The sequence below is a fragment of the Homarus americanus genome, unplaced genomic scaffold (assembly GCF_018991925.1).
Source record: "Homarus americanus isolate GMGI-L3 unplaced genomic scaffold, GMGI_Hamer_2.0 scaffold19918, whole genome shotgun sequence".
Classification (NCBI taxonomy): Eukaryota; Metazoa; Arthropoda; class Malacostraca; order Decapoda; family Nephropidae; genus Homarus; species Homarus americanus.
In genome coordinates, this window is record NW_024744038.1 from 323,702 (window position 1) to 342,500 (window position 18,799).

The window sequence follows — 18,799 nt, forward strand, 5'->3', positions numbered from 1 at the left end:
GAAGAACATACCATACAAAAAACTCAGATCAGACAACAATGACCCTAAATGGATAAATAATTATTTAAAGAACATCATTGACCAAAGGAAGGCTATAGGTAGAAGGATAAAGCGTGGCGAAATTTACCTCCACGATTATTACAAGATATGGGCGAGTAGGGTTAAAACCGAGAAGAGGAAAGCCAAGAGGAATAATGAGGTAAGGATAGCAGGGGAGGCGAAGACAAACCCCAAAGGATTCTACCAAATGTATCAAACTAAAACACGAGAAAAGATTGGACCAATACAGTCAGATACCGGCGAGCGAATTGATAACGACGGAGAAATAAGCAATAATTTGAATAAATATTTTTCAACAGTTTTCACAACTGAAAATTTAAACATGATGGCACGGACTCTATTCAGAGATAGAGAAAAAAACAAATTAAGCGAGATAGTAGTGACTAGTAACGATGTTAGTAAGCAAATAGACAAACTAAAGCCTAATAAGTCACCTGATCCCGATGAGATATTTGCCAGAGTATTAAAGGAATGTAAGGAAGAGCTTAGTATGCCCTTAGCAAAGTTGTTAAACATGTCCTTAAAAACAGGTGTAGTACCAGAATCCTGGAGGATAGCGAATGTAATACCGATTTTCAAGAAGGGGGATAGATCACTATCCTCTAACTACTGCCCAATCAGTCTAACATCAATAGTAGGCAAATTACTGGAAGCAATCATTTCAAACTCTATTCGAAATCACCTGGAGAAGCACCGATTGATCAATGATTCCCAGCATGGCTTCACAAGCGGACGTTCTTGTCTAACTAATCTATTAACATTCTTTTCATCAGTTTTCGAATCGGTGGACGAGGGGCACAATTATGATGTGGTATATCTCGACTTTAGCAAAGCTTTCGACAGAGTCCCCCACGAAAGACTAATTAGAAAGGTAGAAGCACATGGCATCAAAGGTAACATCCTTAAATGGATTAGGGCGTGGTTACAGGACAGGAAACAGCGAGTGAGCATTAATGGCACTAAGTCCCATTGGAGCAAGGTCACAAGTGGAGTTCCCCAAGGCTCAGTACTTGGACCATTATTATTTATTATATACATAAACGACATAGATATCGTCATAGACAGCAACATAAGTAAATTTGCTGATGACGCTAAAATAGGACGTGTTATTAAATCTGACGAGGACTCAGCAAAACTATAGGAAGATCTAAACAAATTTTTCGAATGGTCTGAAAAATGGCAGATGAAATTCAACATGAACAAATGTAAAGTACTCAGTATAGGAGATGTAAACATGGAAACCAGATACCAGATGAACAACGATGCCATAGAGAAATCCGACTGCGAGAGATTTAGGAGTAATGATAAGTAGGAGCCTTAAGCCAAGTAAATAATGTGTTTTTGCTCGTAACAAGGCTAATAAAGTACTTGGGTTCATACAAAGGAGTGTTAGTTACAAGACTAACGAGGTCATCCTAAAACTGTATCTTGAGCTTGTGAGACCACACCTGGATTACGCAGTTCAGTTCTGGTCACCGTATTACAGAATGGAAAAAGAATCATTGGAAAGAATTCAGAGGAGAATGACAAGACTAATCCCCGGCATTAGGAAACTTGAGTATAGAGACAGGTTAAAGCATCTTAATTTGCACTCCCTCGAGAGACGTAGAGAGAGGGGCGACCTGATAGAGGTGTATAAGTGGAAGTCAGGGCTAAACAAAGGGGACATTACAAAGGTACTCAAACTATCCAACCAGGAGCGAACTAGTAACAATGCTTTTAAATTAGACAAATTTAGATTTAGGGGTGAAATAGGTAAACACTGGTTTGGAAACAGAGTAGTGGATGAATGGAACAAGTTACCAAATATCATCATTAACTCGAATACGCTGAATAGCTTCAAACATAGGTTGGATGCTTATATGAGCAATAGGGGTTGGGTGTAAACGGGACTGCCCAGTATGGGCCAATAGGCCCGCTGCAGTTTCCTCCATTCTTATGTTCTTATCACAATCACTCACCACCATTCCTACTACCACAACCACCCACCACCACTCATACTACCGCAATCACCACCAACAACACTAATTCTTGTCTCCAACAACCACTACTACTAACCTCTCCCATCAGCCCCCTCCCCTTCTCTCCAGTCAGCCCCCTCCCCTTCTCTCCCATCAGCCCCCTCCCCTTCTCACCCAGCTGACCCCGACCCTCACACCACTCCAAGACGCCTTGACCACGACCCTCACCGGCAGGTAAACGTCAGGTACGCCCCATCTCCCCTCCCTCAAACCCAATCCACCCTCTCCCTCCTCGCTCACGCCTCTTCCTCACCCCCTCCCTACCACCCCAGTACACCCACTCTCAACCTATACCCTCCCTACATCTCACCCGCTCCCGCCCACCCACTCCCTTAATATTCCTAGAGACCTAGACCATCATCATCACTATTTCATACCCCACCCTTCTACTCTCCCTCCCTCCCCACAACACCTTCCCTTCACGAGCGTAAGTACAGGTACTTGTTCCACGCATCCACTACTCTATTTCCAAACTAATGTTTACCTGTCTCGCGCCTAAATCTAAGCTTGTCTAATTTAAAACCATTGTTACGAGTTCGCTCCCGGTTGGATAGTTTGACTACCTTTGTTATATCGCCTTTGTTTACTCCTGACTTCCATTTATACACCTCAATCATATCGTCTCTCACTCTATATCTCATCATATCGTCTCTCACTCTATATCTCTCGAGGGAGTGCAGATTAAGGTGAAAGGTGACCCAGATATTATTAGAACAGGTGTAGATTTAGTGTCTTAACTTACACTTATCACTTAGGTACACAACATAAGAACATAAGAAGAACATACGAATGGAAGAAACTGCAGCGGGTCTATTGGTCCATATTGGGCAGTCTCATTTACACCCAACCCCCACCCAGACCTACCATTTACAGTCTCTCTCTCTCTCTCTCTCTCTCTCTCTCTCTCTCTCTCCGTGTGTTGTTCCCCGTCCTCCACAGCTTAGTGTAACCTAGGCAACAAAGCTGACTCTCCTCACTTCCATTATTATTTATTATATACATAAACGACATAGATATCGGCATAGACAGCAGCATAAGCAAATTTGCTGATGACACTAAAATAGGACGTGTTATTAAATCTGCCGAGGACTCAGCAAAACTACAGGAAGATCTAAAAAAAAATTTCGAATGGTCTGAAAAATGGCAGATGAAATTCAACGCGGACAAATGTAAAGTACTCAGTATAGGAGATGTAAACAGGGAAACCAGATACCAGATGAACAACGATGCCATAGAGAAATCCGACTGCGAGAGAGATTTAGGAGTAATGATAAGTAGGAACCTTAAGCCAAGTAAACAATGTGTTTTTGCTCGTAACAAGGCTAATAAAATACTTGGGTTCATACAAAGTAGTGTTAGTTACAAGGCTAGCGAGGTCATCCTAAAACTGTATCTTGCTCTTGTGAGACCACACCTGGATTACGCAGTTCAGTTCTGGTCACCGTATTACAGAATGGATACAGAATCCTTGGAAAGAATTCAGAGGAGAATGACAAGACTAATCCCGGGCATTAGGAACCTTGAGTATAGAGACAGGTTAAAGCATCTTAATTTGCACTCCCTCGAGAGACGTAGTGGAAGGCAGGGCTAAACAAAGGGGACATTACAAAGGTACTCAAACTATCCAACCAGGAGCGAACTCGTAACAATGGTTTTAAATTAGACAAATTTAGATTTAGGCGTGAAATAGGTAAACACTGGTTTGGAAACAGAGTAGTGGATGAATGGAACAAGTTACCAAATATCATCATTAACTCGAATACGCTGAATAGCTTCAAACATAGGTTGGATGCTTATATGAGCAATAGGGGTTGGGTGTAAACGGGACTGCCTAGTATGGGCCAATTAGGCCCGCTGCAGTTTCCTCCATTCTTATGTTCTTAAACAGGCAGGCAGAGAGGCAAGCTGTACACCCTGCCAGCCTGCATAATGAGCCGGATAGGTCAGGCATAAGCAGGCAAACCTTTACCCAGTTCCCTGGAGTGTGTGTTAAGACAATCACCCTAACACGTGGCTAAGGTTAGGTAAGGCTATGTTCGTTCTCAGCTTCAACACACCAACAGTGACTTCCTTCCTCCAACACTGTTCCTTCCTTCAATACTGTTCCTTCCTTCAACACTAAAACCGTCCTCCAACACTGTATCCTCTTCCAACAACACTAGTCTCCTCCACAAACAATACCTCCTCCCTCTCCAACACTACCTCCCTCCATCAACAGTACCCTCCTCCACAAATAATAGCCCTCCCTCCACCAACACTACCCTCGTTCCTCCAACCCATCCCCTTCTCTCCAACACTGCCCGCTACTCTCCCCCACCCTCCACACCCACTCCCATCCACTCCTTATAAGCGGGGCGCCCGGCAGACAACGGGACCAGGGTGGCGGAAGTGTGCAGTACAGTGGGTGGGTGGGTGGGTGGGGTTAGTGTCGGGGCGGGTGGACGGGTTCGGCGGACATCTTGGGGAAAAGTTCAAGTTCAACCAGCTGAGTCTCTCTCTCTCTCTCTCTCTCTCTCTCTCTCTTTCTCCTACTTAAGACTCATCCCGCTTCCCTTCCTCACTCCCCTTTCATCCCATCTTCTCCTCTCTGTCAATCTCTTCCCCTTCCTCTTCCACCCCCCACACACCCTTCCCTCCTCCCCATCATCCCCCTTTTCTCCCTTCCTTCGCCCCACCTCCCTTCTTACCTTTCTCTATCCTCCCCCACACCCCTCCAGTCCTTTACTTCCACTCCCACTACACCTCTCCTTACTCCCCAAACACACCTGTACCCAATCAGCGATCACGTTTGTAAAAGCGAATCCACCAGACTGCCCCACAACCCCGCCAAGTTAGGTTAGGTTAGGTTAGGTTAGGTTAGGTAAGGAAGGTTAGGTTAAGGTCAGTCTGAATATATATTAGGTTCGGGATAGGTTGGGCTTAAGATCAAGCAAGTATTACGTCAAGCCAGGTTAAATTGTAGGTAGGATAGGTTAAAGTTAGGTTAGGTAATTTCTAGGGAGATTAGGTTTTAGTTGGATTAAGTTAAAGTTTGGGCAAGTTAGGTTAAAGTTAATTTAGGTTAAGTTAAAGTCAAATTAGGTTAAGCTCTAGGTAGATTAATTAGGTTAGGTTAAGTTCTGGGTAGGTTAGGTTAAATCATGGGTAGGTTAAGTTGCTAGGCTACTGAATTATAACCGCAACAAACACTTCCTAGCTCGGTACGGTGTGGCCGTGCCTGGAATACCCGAGTTGGCATCAGGGTCGGGGGTGTGGCCGAGCTTCCGGGCCAGGTGCTTCAAAGGTTCGTGCGATGAATTCACCTTATTTACCTAATGGCCACCCATTAGAGGTGGCCATGCCGAGGGAAGGAGGCCAGTGCCCTGTGTAGGATCCCTCCATTGCTCTTGATAACGTTGTCAAGGGCTATTTTGAAGCCCAGTACTGTTCTTGATTCCACAGCTTGGGCTGGTAGACTGTTCCATAGGTCCTAATGTTCATTCTGCATGATAACATAACGACAAAGAAATGGCCAGGGGTCACGTTTTCCATCTTTTTCGGGAATGTGAATGTTTCAATGAGATCTGCCCTACTGAAGAGGTCAGGTGAGTATGTACCTGTACACCCGCCGGACTCACTTCAAGCCAAAGACTGTTAACGTCCAAAATAGCTTCAGGAATACACTGATACTCTATATCTTACGACTCGTTCACTTAGCTTAAGTTCAAGGATAAAGTTAAAGTACATTTTTTTTTTTACTATGTGCCTTAATATTGCGTGAAGTTAAGTGAATGCGTTTAGTTATGGGTGTCTCCTGCTGTAGCCTCACTCTCTTTCCCACGGATATTTGACACAGTTTGGAAATTAACAGTTTGGAGAAATAAACAATCTTTCAAAATCAACAACGTAATTAACAACTTCCTGTAAATTACGAGGTAACGCAAATTGTAAATAAAATCATTGCATCATAATAAGTAAATCCATTAAAAATAAATAAAATGAACATTTAAACGCAATCAGTCCGGGTACAATTGTCAGAACAGACGGACACAGCGAGTTACAAAATTACATTTATGTAATCTAATCACAATTACAAGCCGGGGCCAGTTAGTCCAGGCACTAATCACCACTAAATTAGCCCCTAATCACGTGACCTAGACCATAATTGACCCTGTTGTAAATTTTCTAATTAATATCTCTTCAGTCTCTGCGAGGTTCCTCACTGCTGAATGATTCTAACTGCTTAAATTTGCATAAGTGTTTGGTAAGGTAAACAGTGGGAGTTACGCTCGAAAATATTAATGTAGTTGCACAAGAAAACTGTTAAATCTTTTTAACCAATAAATTATAATCTTTTTAATTTATTAGTAATAATGACTAGTACATGCACTACCTAAATCGCGTACTTACAGACCTTTGTTATTAAATAGCAATAAGGCATTGTAAAACTAAAAGAAAAGTAGTCATTAATTATATTATCAAGCAGTGCTGTGGACAACGAATTAGCAATCTGTGCTTACAGACCTTAACTGTTGAAACACGTCTGTACAATATAAGTAAGAAAATTTATAGACCGATTTTTTTTCATTTATAAAATCTTTCTATTGCAACCAAAATAACACCCAGTAATTAACGTTTAATAACCCTGGCACCTGAATTTATCAACAATTATGTAACAACGTTAAATAAATAATAAACAAAATCAAAGATAAATAACTAATAAACACATAATACAAGAATATAAATTATTCATATATCCAGGAAATGGAGAATATAACATAGTATTTTATATTCAGAGAACGACACGAACCCAGTTACATCAAGTCAGCAGGAGCCGCTACACCTCTCATCACTTCCCTGAACCAACACCCATCAGCAACCTTGTGATGGTAACACACACACACTCCTGGACACCACACACGTACAAATGAAGAACAAATAGCGGTTCAGAATACAATATGATTGTTACGTTTTAAATGCAGGAAAATGACTTTCTTACCATAGAACTCAGATACCTTCACACTGGTTACTCACCCAAGAGATTATGGTGTATCACTACGTAGAATTTCACTCTGCTTCCGGCATTCAATGCGTTGTGTACTTGATAAATGATGATTTAATGAATTCCATTAATTTCCAATGTCCAACTAGTGTTATTGGTTATACTTTGTCATAACCAATCAGTCATTACCTTTGGTAATAATAATAATAGAGGGATCACAGATACGGGCAGATAATTGCACTTACGTTTATTTGGCACAATTCCATACACTGCACTTATAATTTGCATGGATAGGTCAGTCACTCACATTCACGCCACAGTACCGTAAGTTATAAGGGGAGAGTTTGTCAACCTGGAGTATTAATCGTTTAGATCTATTAGGCCGGCCTGGAGTGCTCTTGTAGCATACAGGCCCTCACCAGTGATCACTTTACAGGATGCGTTAACTTGTCGCTGGACTTAACAACAATCTCGGGGACTTGCACACACAGACTCGTAGCACTGGTAGGACTGTATGGCCCCTGTTCTAAGTCCGCGGAGCAGGAGGTCTTCTCTAACCCAAGGTCTAAAGCCCACTGACTAAAATGTGGTTTTGAGGCGTGAAATGATGAACAGTACAACACTGTCTCACTGGCCGCCCTCTATCGGCTGGCTAACATACCACTAATGGAAAATATATGTCCCAGTTATGGCTGGCCGGTTACCTTATCTCTACCGTAAACAAACAATTGGGATGGGTTGTGCGGGTAGGCCCAACGCAACCCATGACAATTTTATGATTTTTTTTTATTTATTTTTTTTATTGGGCACCCCCGCCCCCCCCCTGCATCCTTGTGCAAGGTAAAGCGCAGAAGCATTTACAGTGCCCAACAGGGAAGCATGCTAAATTCATGCTTGCCTTTATGTCTCATGAGTTAAGGGCATAGAAGCCTGAAGAGTCAAGGGCATAGAAGCCTGAAGAGTCAAGGGCATAGGAGCCTGAAGAGTCAAGGGCATAGAAGCCTGAAGAGTCAGTGGTTTATGTCATCAAGTTATTGGAAGCTCCAACAACTTGTCCCTGAATACGAATTCGCAACTTTCGATTTACACCAGGTACCTACTTTACTGCTTGGTGAACAGGGACTAATGGGGACTAGGAAGTATGTCCAAACAACTTCCACCGGCCAGGGCATCGAACCCGTGACATCTCGCTTGCGAAGGCAAGAGCGGTACCACTCAACCACCAGCACCCCACCCATGACAATGATGAAGATATTAGATAATAATAATAGTGATAGTAGAAACAAAATATTTTATATAAACCACAAATTTCAATGACCCTGTAATTATAACTTATAATAATTCAACCAGACGCCCACCTCTCCTTCCTTGACTGGTGGATGTTTTTGTTTTTTTGCAAACTGAGGATGTTGAGAGAGAGACCTTAGTGTTCCTGGCACAGACGGGAGACGGCCTGCCCAACAATCTCCAGCCTTCCTTCCCTTACTCTTCAGCTGCACTTACAAACCAACTGCCCGGCAATTGATCAGACGGTCAGTCACTCGGTCAGTTTGTAAGTAAATTGACCAGTTTATTTATTTATTTATTAGTTAATGAGTTAGTTACTTCTAATTTCGCTAGTTAAACAATTAGTTAATCAATCAATCACTGAAATCTACCTCACACACACACTTCCGTGTCACCACCACCACCGTTGCCTCAGCCCAGGTGTCGGCGTCCACTTCCGTAAAGGCTCTTGCCAGCCAACGGGGCCCCAGTTCCTCACCACGGCCACCGGGTTCACAGGTAACGACTCACACGGCCCTGGTGCATAAGGGGTCGCTTCAGGGTCGCGTCTGATAGTAGAGTTTCCCTTGGGAAGGTTTATTACATGACAGAATGGGTCTTAAAGGGGTCGCAGTAAAAGGGTTAGTTATGTAATGTATGGACTTGGGGCTTATTGTGATGTTAAGGAGGGGGAGGGAGAGAGAGAGAGAGAGACAGAGAGATAGAGAGAGAGAGAGAGAGAGAGAGATAATAATAAAAATATATTAAAATAGAACAAGAAACAAACAACAACAAAGATATCTTAAGAGAGTGTGTAAACGAGACGGGAGATGAAGTAACACAACCACAAGACTCCCCCTAATAGGTCAAAGGTCCCGAGTTTCCTCCACCACCACCAGACTGCCCGCCGTCACGAACCATCACCTCGCCTCTCCTATCTGCTGTACCCTCTCCATCTCAAGCCATTCCTTAACCCCAACGCCAGCACGGGCAATCAGCTAAGCCTGGCGCTCTTCCTTCGTTCCGATATGAGGTGTGGGGGGAGAGTACGCTAAGCAATTGTCCTCGGACCTTGAAGTTACGCCAGACTAACGTTCGTGCGTTTTGAAGTTACGCTAGACTAACGTTCATGCGTTTTGAAGTTACGCCAGACTAACGTTCGTGCGTTTTGAAGTTACGCCAGACTAACGTTCGTGCGTTTTGAAGTTACGCCAGACTAACGTTCGTGCGTTTTGAAGTTACGCCAGACTAACGTTCGTGCGTTTTGAAGTTACGCCAGACTAACGTTCATGCACATGGAAGCTACGTCAGACTAGTTCACTCAACTGGTGCTACTTTATGGTAAGATCCTTCGCCTATGTGGCCATTTTCCTTTACACACACACACGCACACACACACAAAAGGTCACATTGATTTTCTTTAAATGACTCTCAATAACTCGACACCGATCATTTATTTGCAAACCATGACAGGTGCGTCACGTGTCACCATGTTCCTGAGCCTTGACATGACACGAGTGACCTTGGCAGACAGAAGCAACACACTACCATCTGTACCTGACTGAGGGGATCGAACCCAAGTCTTAGGTGCGTAGTCTTATTGCCAAAAAATTCTCCTCAAAACCTCGCATCTATCAGACTATCTTAAACCCTAAAGCCCCAAAATATCTTGAAATAAAAATGGCGTCCTACTTACACCAAGACTCTACGAAGGACGTTCTCTTAAAAACCCAAATTAAGGGAAAAAATTAACTTATGGAAGTTATATGAACCCCAACTAAGAACAATGAGGTCTATCTCTCCTTACCAATGTATACTGTATATCTGCCCTCTCTCTCTCTCTACCCAAATATCTATCTATCCGTCTATGTATGTATGTATGTATGTATGTATGTATGTATGTATGTACGTATGTATGTGTGAATATTTCTTCTGGAAGGGTAAGCCTGCTGCAGAGAGAAGCCGCATTTATGGAGTTGCCTTTGTAATCTGCCAATGCATCCTACACAGGCTAACTGAAATGCCTATTGGGATCAACGAGCGCCTCATGACGCTCCGAGTCCCACTGAATCACTCACGTCATTCCTTCTTCATCAGCGCATATGCCCCAACACTGGATGCAGAGGATGACATCAAGGAGGCCTTTTATGCCGACCTTGACAGAGTGCTAACCTCTATCCCCAGAGAAGATAAGGTTGTGCTCTTTGGTGACTTCAATGTCAGAGTTGGCAGATATGCTGACATGTGGCAGGGAATCATAGGGAGAAATGGACTAAGCAAGTATAATCCCAACGGCCTACTCCTCAGCAAGTGTGCTGCACACTTCACTATCACCAATACCTTGTTTAGGCAAGCCGACAAGTTCAAGGGTTCATGGCAATACCCACGATCCAAACACTGGCACCACATTGACTACATCATTGTCAGAAAAGGAGATCGCCCTGATGTCTTCATCATCCGAGCCATGCATGGCTCAGACCACTGTAACACTGATCATCGGAGCGTCAGAGCCAAACTCTCGCTTCACGTCGCCCCAAAACGGCTACGGAAACAAGCCTCCAGAAGAGGTTTTAACACTAAGCGTCTGGAGAACTCAGCAATAGCACGTCTTCAGAAAGTAGTTCAAAAGTGGGCTGATAAACAACCCAACAATAAACAAACCCAAATCCCAGTGCCAAATGGGGTATTCTCGACACTGTCATGACAAAAACCTGCAAAGAGACCCTCGGCCAGGTCAAAAGAATACACCAGGATTGGTTTGATGAAAATGACCCGGAAACCAACATACTCATCGATGATAAACATGCCGTTTTAACTGACTGGCAGAACAACCCTCAGTCTTGGATCAAAGCTAATATCTTCTGCAAGAAAAAAGCAGCGGCCCAGCACGAACTTGGCAATCTAAAGAACAAATGGTTGAAAAATAAAACATGTAAAATGCAAAAACTTGCAGATCAACACAAGATGCACGAAATTTTCAATTCCACTAAAACATATGGGCCCATCACTCATGGTGCAGCCCCCCTTCACTCATCAGACGGTAACTCCCTAATTAAAGATGAAGAAGGTATTCTTTAGTGCTGGAAAGAGCACTACCATTCGTTGCTCAACCAATACACCGATGTGGATGTCCTGACTACCCAACAGGTCCCTCAGCATCCACAACTGACCCACCTCAGCTGTCCTCCATCCCTGGATGAAGTAGATACTGCCATCAAACAGATAAAAAATTACAAAGCCTCTGGCCCTGATGGAATCCCAGCCGAGGTGTATAAAGCAGGAGGACTTTGCTTACCAGCCGTCTCCACTCTCTCCTGGAGAATATATGGGAACAGGAGGAAATCCCCCAAGCTCTTCAAGATGCCTCCATTGTCAATATTTATAAGAACAAGGAAGACCGATCAGATTCAACTACTGCAGGATCTCAGTGCTATCCGTAGCTGGCAAGGTTATCACCAGAATCCTCCTAAACAGACTTCTTCCTCAGACGGAAAATTACTTCCCAGAACCTCAATGTGGTTTTAGACCATCATGTGGCACCACTGACATGATCTTTGCTGCCCGTTGTGACCAGTACATGGCCTTCATCGACCTAACCAAGGCTTTCGACTCTGTCAAAAGGGAAGCCCTCTGGTGGACCCTCAGCCGTTTTGGCTGCCCAACAAAATTTATCGCCATTGTGAGGCAGCTCCATGATGGTATGAACGGCAGTGTTTTGTACAATGGCACCCAGTCTGAGTTCTTCCCCATCCAAATGGGAGTAAAACAAGGATGTTTACTGGCACCAACTCTCTTTTCCATTTTCTTGTCTGCATTTCTTACTCGTGCCAGTGCAAAATTTAGCCAGCGGGGTGGACATCCAGTACCAGATGAAGGGTCTTTTCAACATAAGATGACTCCAGGCAGGAACAAAGGTGTAGGCAGCTTCCATTACCAAACTTCAGTATGCAGACGACCTCACCCTCGTCGCTCACAGTGAACACGACCTACAGGAGATCCTTAACACCTACGCAGATGCGTATGCACACTTCGGCCTTGGGGTGAATGTATGTACGACTCAGATTCTCTTTCAGGCTGCCCCTGGTTCAGTCACACCTCCACCATCCATCCAGCTTAACGGTACTACCCTCTCGAATGTTACCCACTTGCAGTATCTCGGCTCCAACCTGTCTACCACCGCGGACATCGAAGAAAAGATACAACATCGGATCAGATGTGCATCTCAAGCATTTGACTGATTCCGTACCCGTGTCTTTAGCTGTTGGGAACTGAAATTATCTACAAAGTTGCACGTATATCGAGCAGTGGTCCTCCCCACCCTGCTATAAGGCAGCAAGCCATGGGTCGAAAACTTTCACCAACGTAGTCTACATTCCATCCTCCAAGTTCGCTGGGAAAACAAGAAAACAAATGCCAGTATTCTTGCTGACACCAACTGTAGGTGCATCTAGGCTACCATTATCCACGAACAACTACGTTGGACTGGCCATGTTACCCGCATGGACGAGAGTCGAGTGCCAAAGCAGCTAATTTACAGCCACCTAACGTGTAATAAACGCAACGCTGGCAGGCAACTCAAAAAGAATAAGGATAGTAATAAGTCAAACCTGAAAACTGCCAAATCGATCCCCTCACTTGGAAGACGACCACTCCACACCGTAACGCTTGGAGGAGCACCACACAAGGCATCAATACTTTCGAGTCAGCCCTGCTGTATATCGAGGCAGACAAGCGTCCACGCTGGAAAGACGCTGCTGCAGCCGCCCCTCCCGCACTAGATGCAGCCCTCCACACGTGCAGTATATGTGGTCGACCCTGCCGGTCCCGTATCAGCCTCTCGAATCACCTCAGAGCTCACCAACGAAGGTGACATCCTTATTAACTCATATCATTGTCTCATAGATGGATGATCGTCATACTTGATTCCGAGTGACAGCAAAGTAGTAGTAGTAGTAGTGTGTGTATGTATGTATGTATGTATGTATGTATGTATGTATGTATGTATCTCAGTAGCCAGCTGTTATCTCCTGGTAACACTCATGACCTACTTCATGGAGGGGTTAATCCCCCCCTTACTAGGTCCAAGGTCAAGGCTGATTACTGTTGTGGTGCCTGGTGAAATGGAGCAGAGGGGGGGAGTTAAGCCACCACCCTCGAAGAGTTAGCCCACACTGTACTGGTCCTGTTGTTAGGTTAGATTTAGGTGGGATAAGTTAGGTTAGGTACTTGTTTGTTAAGTACAGGTAAGGTTATGTTAGATTAGATTTAGTACAGGTTACGTTAGGTTAGGTTAAGTACATGTTAAACTAAGTTATGTTAAGTACAGGTTAACTTAGGTTTGGTTAAGTACAAGTTAGGTTAGATTTAGTACAGGTTGCATTAGGTTTGGTTAAGTCCATGTTAAATTAGCTTAGTTAAGTACAGGTTAACTTAAGTTACGTTGAGTACAGGTTATCCTAGGTTAGGTTAAGTACACGTTACACTCAGAGCGTTACCACAGCAGCCCCTGGATGGACCACTGATAACGTCTTATCTCTGAAAACTGAAAGTCTTATCATGTAGAAGTTTAACATTATTCCGTAAGGGTCCAGTAGTAAGTCTCTCTCTCTCTCTCTCTCTCTCTTTCTCTCTCAATATTCTCATTATTGATATGAAACATTTTCTTCTTCTAATTATTATTATTATTATTATTATTATTATTATTATTATTATTACTTTATTATTATTATTGTTATTATTATTATTATCATTTTTATTATCAATATTATTATTATTACTTTATTATTATTACTTTATTATTATTATTATTATTATTATTACTTTATAATTATGATTCCTATTATTATTACTTTATTATTATTATTATTATTTACTCAGCCAGACACCGCCAAGACAATGAACACAACACGCCACTTCATCACACTTGAAACACAACGAGACACACACACACAGTCTCTATCTCTCCCCTCCCATCATCTCCATCAGTTGCCTGGTAGTAATATTTTCAGGCATTTCCGTCACTACTGCTAAATTCTACATAACTTTTTTTTTTTTATTGGGCACTCCCCTACATCCTTGTGTAAGGTGAAGCGCAGAAGCGTTTACAGCGCCCAACAGGGAAGCATGCTAAGTTCATGCTTGCCTTATGCCTCATGAGTTAAGGGCGTCAGTGTCCCCCCCACACACACACACACTCTACCACCTACACTCACACACACCCAAGGAAATACCAGGGCTAGTGTCTAATTCAATGCCATGTTCACAGTAAATATAAAAAGGCGTCATTCCACAGTTCATGACCCCTTGACCTTGAAGTCACTTAGGTCGTGAAAAACTCTCCGCTCTAGGACGTTCTTTCATAATACTGCAAGATATATGGTCAGGCAGCACCACTAGTATTGTCTCGTACGTGTTCTAAAAAATTCTGCAAGTTAAATAATATCCAGAATGGTATGAAATTGATGATGATCTTTGACATAACATTCAAGGTCAGGTCGAGGCCACTTCCGTGCACGTATTGTTACGTTACAGTAATTCCAGAGTTTTCAAAAATATAGTTGAGTTTTCCGTAATACCGGGGTCATTACATAATACTGGCGTCACTACGTGCTCGGGTCAGCCCTTTATTCACCCCCACCTGTAAATGTGCACAGTACCGAACTTAACAACTGGGAAAGTGATGGCGGTCAAGTTTAGTGCCAGGCCGGGGCATCATTATCCATCATGAGGAAACAACTACGGGTCACTAGAAGATTATTTTACATGATGATTAAAACACCTTAACACTACCTAATTTGGGTGGGCTACGTTATGTTAGGCTGGGTAACGTTATCTCTCTCTTAGCTTAGGTTAGGTTAGGTTAGCTTAGGTTAGGTTTTTTAATATCACGTTGAAATAATCTGGGGTGTATAATCTTCATGTGATCCATAACTACAGCGCCAGTACACCAACACTTCATACTCACACTGTACCTACTGTGCTTCGCAACTTTCTCCTGAACATGAAGCAGACAGTGTCACGGGTGAAACTTGAAGACATGTAAACAAGATGAGGGGTGTGGAGTGAAAGGCAGGTAATGTGTCTACCACCTGAGCGTACCTGTTGCTAGTGTGTCTTGCTTCCTCCTGTGTAATGTACTGTAGTCCCTGGTGTAAGGTGGTACTGTAATGTAATGTATTCCTTGGACTGTAGTGGTGGCGGTGATGATGTTGGTGGTGGTGGTGGTGGTGGTGGTGGTGGTGGTGGTGGTGGTGGTGGTGGTGGTGGTGGTGGTGGTGGTGGTGGTGGTGGTGGTGGTGGTGGTGGTGGTGGTGGTGGTGGTGGTAGTAGTGGTAGTGGTAGTGGTAGTGGTGGGTGTGTGTGTGTGTGTGTGTGTGTGAGACATCATCCCTCAGAATAAACTGTCAGGATGGTACAGACGTTGCCTTGTACACTAACCTAACCAACTCTCATCACCCCCATTATCACAAAAGACACTCACTATTCAAACAACTACGTAATTTTGTAATTAACCAACTTAATTTAAAAAACAAAAAATAAAACGATACAATTATTAGTTTCCTCATGACCTTCAAGAACAAATACTAACCTCAAGGGCATTATTCCTCCCCGTAACCAAGGTAATATGTTCAATCAATCACAGAACAAAATATATACAACACTGTGTGAATGTTTGTACTACAACGGTAACATTGTCCTCATTTTAACTAGGCATAAGTCTCAAGCCCTGACCCTGTTATATCACCTTCAACGGGGTAGCTACTAACAACAGGGACATGACCTAACGTGAATAACTCTACCTGTTAAAGTCTGCTGACGTCAACAAACACACACAGGAAGACCGAATATGTGCCGCGTACCTGGAAAGAAAGAAATGTTGTTTTAATAATTTAGTTAAAAATAAAACATTTGTATGTAAGTATGTATGTAAGTATGTATGTATGTATGTATGTATGTATGTATGTATGTATGTATGTATGTACCAGTATTACAAACTAACTCACATGTGTTAGTTATGTTAGACACCTGTCAGGACTATGCAGATACAAACTTACACATTCAATCTGGTTAACTCAACACCTGTACGGCACGTGCTTGTCGACAGGTATTATAAGTTAATAAACAAACTAGAAAAGTGTTTTAGCTTCAGTTCTAAATATTAATACGATTACAATTTAGTCTCTATTAATATGAGTAAATTTTGGTCTCTTAAAATGAGTACAGTTAGGTCTATATTAACACTAATACAGCTACGTCTCTATATTAACTATAGTACAGTTAGGTCTATATTAACACCAGTACAGTTAGGTCTATATTAACACTAATACAGCTACGTCTTTATATTAACTATAGTACAGTTAGGTCTATATTAACACCAGTACAGTTAGGTCTATATTAACACCAGTACAGTTAGGTCTATATTAACACTAATACAGCTACGTCTTTATATTAACTATAGTACAGTTAGGTCTATATTAACACCAATACAGTTAGGTCTATATTAACACCAGTACAGTTAGGTCTATATTAACACTAATACAGCTACGTCTCTATATTAACTCTAGTACAGTTAGGTCTATATTAACACCAGTACAGTTAGGTCTCTATATTAACACCAGTAGTTAGGTCTCTATATTAACACCAGTACAGTTAGGTCTCTATATTAACACCAGTACAGTTAGATCTCTATATTAACACCAGTACAGTTAGGTCTATATATTAACACCAGTAGTTAGATCTCTATATTAACACCAGTACAGTTAGGTCTCTATATTAACACCAGTAGTTAGATCTCTATATTAACACCAGTACAGTTAGGTCTCTATATTAACACTAATACAGCTACGTCTCTATATTAACTCTAGTACAGTTAGGTCTATATTAACACCAGTACAGTTAGGTCTCTATATTAACACCAGTACAGTTAGGTCTCTATATTAACTCTAGTACAGTGAGGTCTATATTAACACCAGTAGTTAGGTCTCTATATTAACACCAGTACAGTTAGGTCTCTATATTAACACCAGTACAGTTAGGTCTCTATATACACCAGTACAGTTAGGTCTCTATAACACCTGTATAATTTTGTTCTCTATATTAACCAGTACAGTTAGGTCTCTATATTAACACCAGTACAGTTAGGTCTCTTTATTATTACAGTACAGTTGGGTTCTATATTAACACCAGTAGTTGGGTCTCTATATTAACACCAGTAGTTAGGTCTCTATATTAACACCAGTACAGTTAGGTCTCTATATTAACAAGTGTTAGGTCTCTATATATTAACACCAGTACAGTTAGGTCTATATCAACACCAGTACAGTTGGTATCTATATTAACACCAGTACAGTTTGGTCTCTATATTAACACCAGTACAGTTAGGTCTCTATATTAACACCAGTACAGTTAGAGTCTCTATATTAACACCAGTACAGTTAGGTCTATATTAACACCAGTAGTTAGATCTAATAACACCAGTACAGTTAGGTCTCTATATTAACACCAGTACTTAGATCTCTATATTAACACCAGTACAGTTAGGTCTCTATATTAACACCAGTACAGTTAGATCTCTATTAACACCAGTACAGTTAGGTCTATATTAACACAGTAGTTAGATCTCTATATTAACACCAGTACAGTTAGGTCTCTATATTAACACCAGTAGTTAGATCTCTATATTAACACCAGTACAGTTAGGTCTCTATATTAACACAGTAGTTAGATCTCTATATTAACACTCAGTTGGTCTATATTAACACCAGTACAGTTAGGTCTATATTCACCAGGTAGTTAGGTCTAAACACAGTACAGTTAGGTCTCTATATTCCACTGGTAGGTTAGGTCTCTATATTAACACCAGTACAGTTAGGTCTCTATATACTTACAGTTGTTGGGTCTATATTAACACCAGTCAGTTAGGTCTCTATAATAACCACCAGTAGTTAGTCTATATTAACGGCTATATTAACACCAGTACAGTTAGGTCTATATATTAACACCAGTACAGTTAGGTCTCTATATAAACTTACCAGTAGTTAGGTCTATATTAACACAGTACAGTTAGGTCTCTATATTAACACTGTACAGTTAGGTCTCTATATATACACCAGTACAGTTAGGTCCTATATTAACACCAGTAGATTAGGTCTCTATATTAACACCAGTAGTTAGGTCATATTAACACAGTACGTTAGGTCTCTATATAACACCAGTACAGTTGGTCTATATTAACACCAGTAAATTAGGTCTATATTAACACTAGTACAGTTAGGTCTCTATATTAACACCAGTACAGTTAGGTCTCTATATTAACACCAGTACAGTTAGGTCTCTATATCAGTTGTCTCTATATATTAACACCAGTACAGTTGGGTCTCTATATTAACACCAGTACAGTTAGGTTCTATAACACCATAGTTAGGTCTCTATATTACCAGTAGTTGGTCTCTATATTAACACATACAGTTAG